The following is a 12,133-nucleotide window of genomic DNA, read 5'->3' as shown; positions in this document are numbered from 1 at the left end:
TTGATTAAAAATTTAAGTTTTAAAAAACCGTAAAAATCTATTACCCATATTTTTAAGCTCAAAAATAATTGAGTTAAGACAAAAAAACGGTAGCCAATCCGGAAGCTGAACAGAATATTGACAATCGATAACTATGGACACATACATCATCCATTGGTCAGGAGAACAATGCACTCGCATTGCTAGGAAATTGGGATGGTCTTCGGGATTGGTTGTCAATTTTTCATCCTTTCTCGAACCTTAATCAATTTTTGTTTTTAATCAATTTACCATCTGTATTGTTGTCGGTATCCTCCCTTGCTCTATGGGTCATGACTCCTAGGACAGCCTGTACAGGTATCCCAGAACTTCTTTTTAATAGGAAATTTTCCATCAAAATCTGAGATGATTATCGTATCGCACAATATTCAGGCATTTATAGAATCAAGTTACAAGCATTTAAAGTTAACCATTCACAGGGCATCTTTGTGCAATTTAAGGAAAAATTTTTGCTGGTAACGTAGCTACAGAATGTTATCTAAGAATTTATGGGCTGTGATTGGTCAACTTAAAGTGCTTGTAACTCAAAAACCATAAGGGCCTTAACATTGTGCGATACGACAATAAATTCAAATTTTAATAAAGAATTTCTCTTTAAAGGAAGTGCGAACGTTCTGGTACACTCTGTATAATATCATTTATAATACCTAAAATTAAAAAGACAATAATTAATTAAAAAATCCACTAATTTTAATAATAATACTTTCACTTCCAGAATTTCTCCTCTTCTTTAGCACCAACTGCTAAAAACAATTTGAAAAATCCCTCTTCCACCTCACAGATCATCCTCACTTTTGTTTATTAGTACAGGTTGCCCAACCTCTTGGTAGAATTTTGCAGAAATTGGTTGAACAACTCTTTAAGTTCCTTCTTCTGTTCCTTGAACTCTTTACCTTCAGTGCCTTGGTTACCTTCCAACCAGTTGAATCTTTCATCAATTTTTGGAATCTTTAAAGTATAATTTAATTTTATCTCTGAACTGGTTGTTAAAAGACTTTTTACCTTAATTCATGTCTTCTGCAGTCAATCTGTTCTGGTTAGTCTTCGATGGTTTTTCTCGCTAAAAAATAATTAGATTTAGTTCTAGCCATTTGTAATTCCTGAAAATTAATTAAAATCGCCTCTCTTTTACATTTAACCATAAAATTAATTTCTAGTCAAATCAAGAGAAAAAGCATAGTTTAGTTATTGAACCTGTCAAGTTTTATTTTCATATCTCAAAAGGTAATGGTGCTGTAAATTTTTAAGTCAGACACTGCAACTTCAAGAATTTTCGGAAAAAAATTCATAGCATGACAACGCTGCGACCAAAAATTTGAAAGTTGTGAGGAGGGGCATTAGATGGGAGATGAAGCAGACCTTTAAAGAGTTTTAAACGTCTGATATGTGAACATGGCCGTATCGCGTAGCGTCATTTTTCATGTTGCTTATACCACCAACTATACATCCGGCGGTAAATTTAAAAATTTAAATTGAAATACTACAAAGTTAACAGTTTTGAATAGCCTACCAATTAACTCATGGAAATTCTGCATTAAAAGTGGTAAATTGCATTTAAAGATAAAAAGTTGAATGCGGTCCTGCAAAAATAGTGCACTCCTCACAACTGAAATTAATTCTAAAATATGCATTTTTTTAGACATTTACCTTTTCAAAAATATAAAATAGTTTGTTATAAAAGCGTCACAGAGAGACTACGCAAGCTTTACTCACCCTGTATATATGGCAGCTCTACAGGCCTTGTAGGCTTTTGGCTTTGATCTCTTGATGATCTGCTGCCATTTCCCTTCCATCCATCGCCACTCTTTGTCTCTCTGTCTCGTCCAGTCATCTTTTCTCGGGCGACCTCTTCTTCTATTCTCGCCAGTTCCTTCTTCTAGACATTTTTTCGTGACTCTGTGGTTGGCCATCCGCACAATATGTGCTAACCAGCTTGTTCTCTGCGCTCTTATTTTCTGGCTGATTCCAGGTTTTTTGAACATATACTTGACTTCTCGGTTGGTTTTTCTCTTTCATTCCCCATCCTGTGTCTTAACACCCCCAAACATCTTCCGTAGCATTTTCCTCTCCCAAATTTCAAGTTTTTCTTCATCTTCCTTATTGAGTGTCTAAGTCCATCTGTATAGAACAACCGGCCTTATCAGATTTTTGGAGTTTGTTACCTAAATTTATCTAAACGTCTTGCAATATACTTCTCCCTTCAAATTTAATTTTAAATGTTACTTGAAATTTTTTTACAGTTTCGTTTATTCTTAATCAATGTTACGGGATTGTTATAGGGCGCCTCCACCATGTAAGCTCAGAGAGAAGAATATATTCGGACGCTTAGTTTCTGTCTATTCGTTTATTTAATGCCTTAATCTACTTACATTGTTGCGGATATTGTTGTGTAGATCTGACCTCGCCAGTTTGGGAATCAAAGGGAGTCATTTTACCTCGAAGGAACATTTTCCCCCGTCTCCTCTACAATTCTTGGTAACTGTACTATTGAAATTTGATTTGCTACAAGCTCTTCGTCTAAAAAGAAAATCGAATAAATTCAAAATTCACACTTTTTGGAGAAACTTACAGTCATGTACTTTCCAGTATGTTTTTTTGTGGATTTTGCTGCAATATGAGTTGGACCTAAACCCATATATCTGTGAATAATATCGCCGTTCTATGATGCTATTTTCCAGATAAATTGTGAAGTGGATCCAGGTGTTATGGGCAATTCCATTATTGTAGGTGCCTGCAGGAACTTGGTTAAATTATTATTCTTGATTGACACAAATTATCTCTTATTTTGAGGGTATTTATGTCTTCGCGTGATGAAAGAATTAGAGATGCCACCATTTCAATCAAGCAGAACAAAAGTTTTCTTTGGTGAATGTATTGACCTGAAATCAAAAACAAATAGACATTGAATATATCTTGGTAAAACTTTTCAGAAACTGCAATTAAAAGTTATTTTTAACAAATTTGTTGTTGAATATACAGTATGTCCCCGGATTGAGTTTACAAGAGGAAAAAATACGTTATTTTTCATTTTACAGAAAAATGACAAAGGAATAATATTTTTTGCTTAATTTAAAATAAATAAATCTTTAATTAAAACTTTAATATTATCAAGCTGTGTTCTGGAAATCGAAAAAAAAACAAAAAATAACGAAGAACTTTTTTATTTTAATTTAGCAAAAAATGTCAAAGGAATGAAATTTGTTCCTTAACTCAAACCAATTTCTACTATTTGATTGACCCATTACCTGTTTTAGCACCTAGTTCAATTCTAACTCGTAATTCTTTGGACTGTTTCGAATTTTCTCAATTATTGTTAAGGATGCAATTGCATTTTTTTCCAATTTTTTAATACTTACACATTATTAGGTAAATTATACTTTAATATTTAACGCACTTTTTGATTTTGTGAAGCCACAGCTTGCTATTATTTGAATACGATTGCAAAATTTAATAAATAAAAATAAAGAAAAAATTAATTTTAAGAGTACAAACTAATAATTTTGAAATTTTAATTGCAGATTTATCTGTTTTGAAATAAGCAAAAATGTTATTCCTTTGTCATTTTTTTTGTAAAATGGAAAATAAACTTTTTTTCCCTCTTGTGAACTCAATCCGGGGACATACTGTATATTACATATCTGTAGGTCCTAGAACACGTGACCTAGAGAAAACAGGCACATGAACGAAAAATATTTAAGGCACATGATAATTGAGTTAAGGCGGAAATACGGGTGGCCAATCAGGATCGCTGAGCCGACGATGGGCGAGGGGTGTCTTGTAATTGCTAGGATTCGCAAAGTAGAAAGTCCACTTGCCATAACTAATTTTCCATAGTCTACACACTTAAACTCAGTGCACATTAAGAAATTGTGTGTATGTAAAAAATCAGTATATTGAATAGATTTTGTTAATATTTTGATTAAAAACGTATACAGAGTGTCTCAGAACTCATGACCCAAAGAAAAAATGCTTATGGAGGCAACAATTCTGAACCAAAATTTCGAAACGAAAAGCTTCCGGGATTGGTCGTTAATTTTTTATCCTCTCTCGAATACTGTTAAAGTTAATCAATTTTTGTTTTGATATTTACTATCTGTATTACTGTCGCCACCCTCCCTTGCTCTATGGGTCACGAGTTCTGGGACACTCTGTATATTCAAAAAAGCTAGTTATGGCCTCATACGGTCCTGTTATCTATATAGAAATTGTTCCAACGAAATTTTATCTTATCTTTCAAAACTTTTTACGGTGTGTTCTGCGACACAATTATTTATAGATTTACTTCTTTCCTGTAGTTCATGAAGTTTTCCATCTAAATGTTTCGCAGAATTTATAAATTGTCACTTTTTTTACAAGATTTTGATCAAAAACAGGTGAGATCAACGCAAAATTGAATTTAATGACGGTCTATTTTAAGAAATATGAATCGTTATTTTTCTTTAAATGGATCAAAAATAAACCGCCTACACACAGCCAGTATATTATGTTATTTTCTAATAATTAAAGTGACGGTTTTGAATAGATCTGATTACTTATTTTAGAAACAAAATTTTACTTGTTTGCTCACGTGTTTTATGATAATTATAAATAATGTTCCTTTGTTGTTGTGTTCTGATGGGTTACACTATTACAACATGCAAAACTTACCAGTTTTAGTAAGCGATCTAAAGAAAACCTTGCAATGTTGAACGTCATGACAGTAGCAGATGTTGAGACACTTTGTAACTCACAATCTTATCTTATATTCGTATCTTATCAAATAATAAACATTGTATTGGCGATTATTTATAACTTTGGATTTGCTACAGTCAGAAGCAGAGATATCTTGAAAATTAGAGTCATTGTTAAGGCTTAATTTGCATTTTTTTGATAAATAGCCAACTCTTGTTTTTTTTAAATAAGTTAAATACACTTCTGCATTAAAACTCTTTAAGACAGGTTGCTATAAGAATGTCATTTTCTAAGAGTAAAATGAAGAAAAATCTGAAAAATCACCAACTCAAAAATAGTATATTCTGTAATGAGGTTGCTTGGGGTCTTGCAAGAACTTAAAAATAGTTCTTCTCTAAATTAAAACCTCTTAAAGCACAATCCACCATTAACCGAATTGTATTTGAAAGTTTGGGAAAGCAGGACAAAATGTAATTTAAATTCCCATGTTATTTTCTTATGTCCAGTAATTTGCGGAACACCCGGTACATACATACAGAGTGAATCCGAATATAGTGCAAAAATTTTAACCACAATATCAGACATCGCTGTAGATAGTAATTCTGCAAAAAAAAATCGAAATTCGAATGGGGCAAAACCCCCCTGGATTATTCGACGCTTTTCCGACAAATTTAATTACTCCTTTTCTTATAATTTGAACTCTATTTTTACCTTAATGTTAATAAGTTAAATAACACATAAAAATGTGAATTAAACTCCTATTTGCCAAACGACGCTGATTTTGACATGATTGAAAAGGCAAGTAGAAATGTTTGTCTTTTATTTTAAAGAATTAGATGAAAATTGTTGCGGAATTTAAAAATTAACAACCACGATTCAACGTAATTAAAATCCAGCGAGAAGATTTTCTGTCAATAATGACGAAGCAATGTATGTTTAAACTGCACCTGTTATTAAATATACATATGTTGCCGTTTTGATTGATATCATTTTATTGTCAATATTTCATAGAATTATTTATCTAAATGTGATATGCGTTCAACGTACCTGCCTATGATTTATAGTATGACCCCAACTTTTAACTGGTCATAGCGCAAATCAGATCAGAGTAGACTTGTTTCGTGAAATCATTTTTAAAGGTAATCCTCATTTACATGTGTTATTTACCTAATTAACATTAAGATAAAAAAAGTTAATAGAATGAGAGTAATTAAACCTGTTAGTTAAACATATATCATCAAATATCATCAAAGGTGCAATAGGATTTGTAAATTTTCTGATCGCAAAATATGGTTTAATATATCGTGTGATTCATTAAATTTCCATTCTAGGTAGGCCGTGTATTTTGGACGTGCGTTGACTTCTTATTCGATAACTAGCAAATCTCGCAAATATTAAGTCGAAATTACTGTAATGGTGTTAGTTACGACATGAATTTTTTTCTCAAAGCCAACTGCGACTGGAAATTTAATGAATCACACAATATTTTAAAACCGGTCGTAAATCAAATTCGGTTCACTCTAGAACGAACCGTAGAAAGGAGGCTTTATGGAACTTAATTTAAACCCTCTTTCCCAAGGGCTGCAAAAACTGATCAAACAAAAAACGTTTAGGCTCCCTCTTATCTTATCACTTATCATACTTGTTAAACTTTCACTTAATTACTGCTTTTAAGAACAACATTTTCAAAAGTGTCTATTGCAAAAAACTAATTCGTTTGAAATGAATTGGGCTCTCAAGAGAGCCAATCTTTATCTCGATTGGTGGTAAAATGGCTTTTTTCGACTCACTTTATCGATCAAACTGAACCTTTAATTATAATCAAAATAATAAAAAATGTTACCTGCAGTTATTACGAAAACTGAGCAAAGTGCCCTCCATTGGTAATTTGTTTAGTAGCGCTTTTCTTCTCAACACTCAACTGATGATGAATCCTTGACTTGTCTTAATAAATCAGTGTCGCCCGGCATTTTCTGCAAACAACTTCATCATTTTTTTTCTCGAAAACGGTGACGTTTCGGAACGCGAAATTTGGCCAGTATCTCAAAGTGCTGGGGTTAAAATCTTTGCACTTTATTCGTGTTTACTTACCCTGTATATTACAACGTGAACTCAACATATTCTGGTTGCGATGATAGAAACTGCAGAACAATAGTGCTAAGATTCCTCAGGCGCACATACACAACATACTGCAGCGTTAATCCGCTATTTTTATACACTCTGCATTAAGATTATAAAAGCACTAATTTGTTATTAAGCGCAAACTTCGAACTTTTCATTTCAACTTTAGTGAAGGCACGTCTTTTGTGAAAGTGATTGCGTTGTAAACATTACCTTAAACTTATCTAAAGTAAACGCTTCTATTTAGAAATCGTTCTTATCATCAAAAACTCGATATCTTTTTTCTTATATCATGTAACTCGTAAATAACGAAAAATCTTAGTTTTAAAAAAAAACTATTTTACAAAATTGTGTATTCTACACGGTGTCTCGCATAAGGTTAGCTTCCTTAAACATAGAGAAAGTTGAAGGTTTTAGGATTAAAAAACTTTAATGGCAAATTGCGTTTAGAAGACATTTATAAAAAGCACTCAAAAAAGTAGAACTTTTGGGAACCTCTCTGTAATAATGAAATTCATCCTTGGACATTTACTAATTTTGTTTCTATGGTCATAAGGTATTGTTGGATCAGTCAGCAAAATTTGGGCCGTTTTGTGCTTTTTCAAGCATCCACTCGCAAAATTGAACTCTTTTAGGGTAATCTTCTGGTTCCAAAGCTTGCACACGAGAGTAATGAAACGGATGGAGTTGTTGCTCTCGGATAATACGCCATGCAGGTGTTCGCAAAACGTTTGCAATTCGCCTTTCGATTTCACGAGTGCTGATCACTGCTTCATCTTCAACAAGCTGAAGTATTGCATCTTCTGCTTCCAAAACTTCAAGGGTATGATGGCTTTCCCGATGGCGCAATGGTAATATCGTACCTGTAGTACGTAGACGATTCAATGAGTATCTCTGTGGGGAGCCACTCTTGCAGGAAAACGCTGATTATACAGACGGGCGGTTTTAGCAGCATTACATATGCATTCTCCATATAACAGAAGCATAACAGAATATTTCGCAGCAAAAAACACTTTTAAATTTGTGACAAAAGTCAAAATTGACAATTTAGTTTTGCTATAGAAAATTAACGGTTTCATTGTAGTTGCTTAATTGTAGATCAATGGTCCCAAAATTTCAATTTACAAAAATGCCTTTTTTTCGCTTATTATTCAGTTTAGGCCCAGATGATATATATATTTTTTGTTCCTTATAAACTCACAAATCTCACATTTTCAGGAAGCTAACCTTATGCGAGACACCCTGTATAAATAGGTTTGCCCCACGAATGCAGAATACCCATTCCGGAAGAACTTTATCGTGGAAACATTGTAAATTTGGTTTATTTGTTCCTCACTTGTAAATATCAATTTATCGAGTCACTGTATGCACCTTGAAAATGTCTCATAACTGGCAAGGCATTAAAGCTTTAAAACGCAAGCCAGTAAAATTTCACGCCTGCTCTCATATAACTTCGAACGTCAAAATTATTGAAGTGACAGCCAAATTTTTGAACACTTTAATTATTATTATTAACATTAAAAAATTCTGTCTTATTACTATCGTGTACATTAAATATAATAGTACAGTTGGTATTTCCACTAATATTGAAGATGCCAGGCAGTGCAGATGTTAGTTTTCCTGAGCTTGAACTTGTACCCTCGGTGCAAGCAGATGGCTGGAATTTTGAAAGTGGAAACTTTATAAAATCTAAAAATAAAAAGTTAATCAATTGACGATTTAAGTTTTTCAAAAATTAACCTGCGAACATCAATGTTTTCTTTAAGTTCCAAACAACTCTTCAACATCAACCATTTTGAGCACAAAGAATTAGGCTTGAACTTGTCGCTCAAATTGTTGAGGTAAGCCAGTACAACCTCTTCGGTAACGGAGGTCACTTCCTTCTTTTTCTGCCACTTTTTGAATTCTTTGACAAGGATTTTTTGGCAGTAAATTTGCCACTGCACTTGCTGCCTCGCACAGAATTTCCTCAAACCCATTCATTTTTATCAAAAACACTGAATGCACCGAACACCGAAGGGACGAAAAATTAGTGACATAAATAAACAACAAAACAAGTGACGATTATTTACTATGCAACGCATCTAAAGCTCATACGATTTTACATTCACAATCTTTTTAGACCGCGGTAAGCCATGGAAATCTAGTAACTTGGTTGGTAGTCAACCTTTGTGAGCTAAAGTTTCCTGAAAATGATTGACATTCGTTCTGTCGATTGGAGTTGTCACCTTTTTTTGGTTATGAATTGTGTCTGAAACCTTTCCTCTGTTGCCAGTTTGAACCGAACATTAAGAACTTGATAATTTTATTGAATTTTTATCTAAAATTTTGAAATTATTTTTCAACAAATGCGATATTAATCATAATGGAAGACATTACTGCTGGTATATTCCAATGGTAAAAAGTTTACCATTCTTAAGAAACACTTCTGCCAGGTCTTTGATCCAATTAGCATTTGACCCAGGGTTTAATGTTATGGAATCTCACACTAAAAGCAAACTTTGGCGAATTTCGTTAACTAAAAAGTGCAGCAATTTAGAATTTGAATTGTTTTTGTTTACATAAAGTCTTGTGATCGTTCACTTCTCTGTGTTTGTAACTCATAGACTTAATAATTATGAAAAGTGTTGTTTTCTCGGCATAAAATTCTAATTGTTGCCGCTTATCAGCCAAAAGTTTTCATCTTTGGTGTCCAGAACTTTGGAAATGGTTGCATGCCGCACCTAAAAATATTTTGAAAACAAACGTCTACGGGACTTTGTACCTTACAAAGAATATATTTGTAACACCTCAAATCGTTTGTTCCAGTCTTAAGGCGAGTGCCAAGACTCGTCGCTGGTCAGAATTCGAGCTGAGCTGTCACATCGGCAAGATTGTCAAGCGGTACCTCTGTTTACAACACCCCTAATTACTGTGCTATCGTAAAGTGATTGTAAAATGATAAATGCTTATTTTGCCTCTGTCTGGTAGAAATATTTCTTCATGGGTAAAATAATATGAATCAAAAAATTTTATTTTAAAATTGTAAGTACATTAGTACGTTGTTCAAAAAATAATTTAACTAGTCAAATAATAAATAGATTAAAGTATTATTTAATATTAGAATGCCAAACAGAAATTTTCTAAAAAAACTAAACTTATCTGTTTTATGTTTAATTTTATTTATTTTCAAATAGATACGTATTTGGTATAAAGATACAAAATACATAGTATAATAATGTGTATATGTACATGTTAGTAAATATTTATAAGAAAAGTAGTATTTACATACTAGGTACTTATTTACAATATTGACAATTAACTAATACATAGGTAATACAAACTCAATGACGGCGGATCGGAATAGACAATCTTTGTTTCCTAGAGACAATTAATTCCAACAACATGTGATCAAAATAAAACTTAATCAATTTTGGTTCCATTTTTTTTTCCAAAAAGTTGTGTCTTCATAAATATATTCATATTTCATATCACTTTCTTGTCCAAACCAAACACCCAGAATACACTTTATTTTTCGTGTTATTCTTAACTGCCCTTGGATTTGGTAATACCAATTATGATTTGAATTTACAATGTATGTTCCATTTTTTTCTAGTTACCAGAAGTCAACCTTTTTATTCTCCACCGCATCTTTAAAGTTTGAATTAAAAGCTTTATACGGGCATTTTATTTCAATAATTCTGTCTTCCTCAAAATGACCGTCAGGTGTGGCTCCCAAAAATTTATATTGTTCTCAAAGGAACAAGATTTAGTGGGTTTTTCAGTAAAAGTTGAACCGGCCGGCGGCAAAATGAAAGAAATTGGCATTACCTAGTCAACCCCGGTCAGCTTCTTAGATAAACCCTAATCCAATATTGCAAACATCAGGTAAATTGCATCCGGTTAGGTTGCTCCATAGAGTCATACCATTCAAAACAATTTTGTTTCGTTCAACATTTTTCATTCATTGATGAACTTTTAAATTCTAGTGAAATAAGAAAAAAATAAACATAAATAATAAAATATGTAATAAGAAAAATAATAATAAATTACTATTTTATTAAATTTCATTTTCTAAATTTTACGTCCAACACCGTGAAGTAGTCGAGAGATTAATTCGTGTGTCATTGAAAGACTTTAGTTGAAAACATGACTATAAATTAAATGAATTTTCATACTACATAGTTGTTTCTTTAATTTCATACATCAAAAATTATGAAACTTCGATGTGCGTGTAGTTATTAGCACTTTTAATAACGCTCTTCTAATTGTAACCATTTTATTATCCTCTGTGCGAAACAAGCAGGTAAAAATTTTAGAAGAAATCCCTTGATTTACAACTTCCAAAGCTGGTCAAGAAACCGCAAATGAGGGTACGCTTATAAATCAACCTAATCGTAAATTATCTGCAAAGCTCAGAGCTTCGATTGAAAAATTTTTAGTTTATCTCACTCATAACTAGACCAATTTTAATGATATCGATTTAAATTTAGCGGGAAAGTGATTTTGAAAGTATTCTTTACTAATTCTAAGTTTAAAAATTCACAAAAATCGGACATAAACTTCTATTCGTAAAACTACCCCTAAATTATCGAATTTTCAAGTCCTTTAACTTTTAAATTAAATGTTTTTTCCAATGTTTGATTCTTAGTTTTAGAAGAAAATATGAATACAAGCAGTTGAGAATAAGAACGAAACTGATACATTAAAAAATAAGCGAAAGATGTATTTAGACGATACTTTACATGGGATTCTCCATAAGAAAAATGTCTTGGCACTCGCCTTAAATCAAGCCGATCTTTTCGAAACTGCAAATAGCACAAGATAATGCCTTTAAACTGTTACTTTCACGATTAAAAGGAAACACAGGTATCAGAAAAGTGGCAAACTTGCATGCATGAAAGACACATGTCAGATGTGACAGTAAAAAAACTACCTCTGTCAGTCATTGTAGCCAACAAAAAGAAAAAAAAACATGGCCTACTCTGGTCTAAAAAGATCGTGAATGCATTATACATTATAAATTATTATTTACAAGTGAGGAACAAATAAAATATTCAACAATACACGCAATGTAACGGGTTTTTATAGTAAACCCAGTTGACATATACCTAGTAAATTTTATGGCCACATTATGAGAGGGCCGGGCAGTACTAATCCTTGCGATTGGAGACCATAAATGAGCACGAAATGAAGCGGGCCTATTCAACCATCGGTCAACTCTCTACCTAGAACTTTGTCGGCTGCAATTTACAACACGTCGCCTGCAATTTACAACACCCAGTTTTATTTCTATGGGTGGTTTGACTTAAGCCATAAAATG

General features: G+C 32.7%; 2 long non-coding RNA genes across 2 annotated transcripts; both read right to left on the bottom strand.

The window, feature by feature from the left end:
• Window positions 1-820: 820 nt before the first annotated feature.
• LOC148176622 (uncharacterized) lies at window positions 821-2,013 on the bottom strand. Its single transcript, XR_015770062.1, has 3 exons — window positions 1,753-2,013; window positions 1,042-1,099; window positions 821-987 (listed from the first exon to the last, which is right to left on the bottom strand). It is a non-coding gene; the product is annotated as an uncharacterized LOC148176622 (long non-coding RNA).
• A 2-nt stretch (window positions 2,014-2,015) lies between these two features.
• LOC148176621 (uncharacterized) lies at window positions 2,016-2,661 on the bottom strand. The gene is made up of 3 exons (XR_015770063.1): window positions 2,609-2,661; window positions 2,409-2,556; window positions 2,016-2,157 (listed from the first exon to the last, which is right to left on the bottom strand). It is a non-coding gene; the product is annotated as an uncharacterized LOC148176621 (long non-coding RNA).
• Between the last annotated feature and the right edge of the window lie 9,472 nt (window positions 2,662-12,133).

The sequence above is a fragment of the Gnatocerus cornutus genome, chromosome 4, assembly GCF_029298725.1.
Source record: "Gnatocerus cornutus isolate USDA-ARS CGAHR chromosome 4, icGnaCorn1.1, whole genome shotgun sequence".
NCBI lineage: Eukaryota > Metazoa > Arthropoda > Insecta > Coleoptera > Tenebrionidae > Gnatocerus > Gnatocerus cornutus.
Note: the sequence above shows the minus strand (reverse complement) of the source record. Positions and strands in the feature narration are given on the sequence as shown.